The sequence below is a fragment of the Engystomops pustulosus genome, chromosome 4 (genome assembly GCF_040894005.1).
Source record: "Engystomops pustulosus chromosome 4, aEngPut4.maternal, whole genome shotgun sequence".
Classification (NCBI taxonomy): Eukaryota; Metazoa; Chordata; class Amphibia; order Anura; family Leptodactylidae; genus Engystomops; species Engystomops pustulosus.
The window spans coordinates 203,137,320-203,140,098 of record NC_092414.1 but is presented as its reverse complement, the minus strand read 5'-3'; positions in this window follow the sequence as shown (position 1 = coordinate 203,140,098).

Here is a 2,779-nt window from a genome sequence, read left to right as displayed (position 1 = left end):
TCTCTTTTTTTTGTAGGAGGGAGGTGAAGAGTGATTGGAGCTTTGGGGGATTTCCTCATCACAAAAGGAATTTCCCAAACAAGTCACCACCGTTATACATTAGTCATATATTATACTCCGTACATGAGGAGAAAGTTCACTGGCTGCTTTCATTTTTACCTACAGCCAAATCAAATACAAACCCATTACTTAATGAAGACCCTACAAATGAATATGGACCCCTTAAACAAATATAGACCCTTCCCGAAGTAATACTGTTTAGTAAAACTTATATGAACTTCATTTGAGACCCCTTTAAATAACACAGATTCCACACTAAACCCCTAAACTACGAGATATTTCAGACCCTGTAAACAAATATGGGCCCCAGACCAGAACAAATATAGACTTTAGACTCTACCACAAAGTTATACTGATTGCAGAGTAGACGCATAAACATGTGTGAACTTTATATAATAGGGACTTAAATAATAGGGACTCCACACCAGACCCCTAAACTTATATAGAATTCAGACCCTGTGAATGAATATGGACCACAGACCAGAACCCTAAATAAATATAGATCCTCACATAAAGTAATAGTGGTTCCAGAGCAGACGCCTAAACATGTATGAACTTCAGATAGGACCCCCTTAAATAATACAGACTCCACACCAGGCCCCTAAACTAATAAAGACTTCTATATTTAATCGACCCTCTAATAGACTCCAGATCAGACCTCTACATAAATATGGACCTTCCAAAATAGTAAAACTGGACTCCAAACTAGAACCCCCAAATTAACATATCCCAAAAACAGACCCCTCCCCAACAATGAGGGTTATTTACTTACCCGGTCCTGTCGCGATCCAGCGGCGCTTTCTCCGACGAGGATTCGGGTCTTTCGGCGATTCACTAAGGTCGTGCGCCTGATGTCCACTGGGTGTCGCTTCTGTGCTGAAGTCCGCCGAGGTCCGCTGGAGTTCACCAACCGATTTCCCGATGCATGTGAGTGACTGATTTTGTGACACAATTAGTTTTTTAAATTCTGCAGTTTTTCCGAATCCGTCTGGATTTCCGACGGCCATGTCCCCTGATTTCTGTCACGTGAAAGATTGCGCCAAAATCCGATCGCGTGCGCCAAAGGGACAGAATTCGGCGCAAAACGGAAAAAAACTGGAAACCCGACGAAAGTGCGGCCGTGGAGCCCTTAGTACACAAAACCCTAATAAATGCAGGCCATAGATCCTCTAAAGTAATACAGACCCCAGACCGGGGATCAAGGAGAATTTATTGTGGCTTTCAATCTCCTAATTCCATCAGGGATAGCTGTATCATATCAATATTCAAAGCCTTGATTTTTGTGGGACAAGGTGTAGATTTTTTTAGGTATCATTTGAAGAAGATGAATATTTAAAATCCAAATTGATATAATTTAAATTTGTAGGCCTAATTTCGGGAAAAATTGTCTAAATAAGGAGAAATTTTTATGACATGTGGGCTAAGGTATCACACAATACAAGAATTCCTGAGATGTAGAATTCCTGAGAACTTCACCCCCCTCCGCACTCACCCTGTACACGTAGATGTATGACTGCTCCTTGATAAACTACAGGCTGACAGGTCTCCAATTAGAAATCTCCCAAGTGTGGTCCTGTCAGCTGTAAGAACAATCCCCTGATAGTAGTATCAAAATAGGACATTTCCAGAGATGTAACGTGAAGCCATTCGACTCCAATCCAAAAATGTAATGGGGGGGGGGGGGTGAAGACTTTGAGGTACAGAATATTCAATGTTAGTGACTGCTGCTAGAAATAGTAGAAATCAGAGAATGTATGAAGAGAGGTAAGTCCTTAAATTGCTGGTCAATTTCTGTACAATTTTGGGCACTACAATTTTTGGACTGAAGCTGCTGCAGAGGAGGATGACTAAGGACATTAGGGCAGTGGGGGGATCAGAGTAAAAGGTCAAGTTATCCAACTTGAGGCTATTGAGTCTGTACAAAAGAATGGAGTTTAATGTAGAACAGAGATCGATTTAGGATTTACCTCGGCCTATAACTATGGCATCCCCAACACCTCGAGGAACGGTGGTCAACCCTTCGTCATAGACAGAATACTTTACTGTGAGAGCAATGAGACTATGGATCTTCCAGCCACAGGATGTTGTGTAGGTACTGAGCATATAAAGTACACCAATATCCCTCATCATGAGTGGAGGATATGGAGAGTCAATAAAACTTACTTTTTACACCATAAGCGGATGGAATTGGAGGATGCATACACAAAAAAAATCAGGTTGGATGTAAAATTTTGGAATTCCCAAACAGTTCAGCTGACAAATTGTAGTAACAGATGGATTTGGCCATCGGTACACGGGTACAAACTCACGTGTTCCTCAATAAGTTCACAAGATCAACCATATGCATCCTTGGCTTGATAAAAAAAAACTCTTACCTCATAAAAAACAAAGAAACTCACTCATACTTTAGTTGGTTTTCCAAAAAGAGAAAGGAATAATGAAACGAAAATATCCAGCCTGAAGTTGTTCACCACCAGTTCCCACAAACTCAAATTTCACTCCGTACTAATGGTCCGTACATCCAAACATACATTTCTGAAGCTTTTATGAGAAGTTAAAGGGGTTGGCCAGTTTTTTTTTAGTAATTAGGATATTAGGTAACGTACCAATATACATCTATTAAAAGTTCTGATTCGTTTTCTTTATTCTGTAAGTTGAAGCCTCCTGTCTTTTACCTCATCATTTTACCTCATGTCTTTTACCTCATCATTTTACCTCC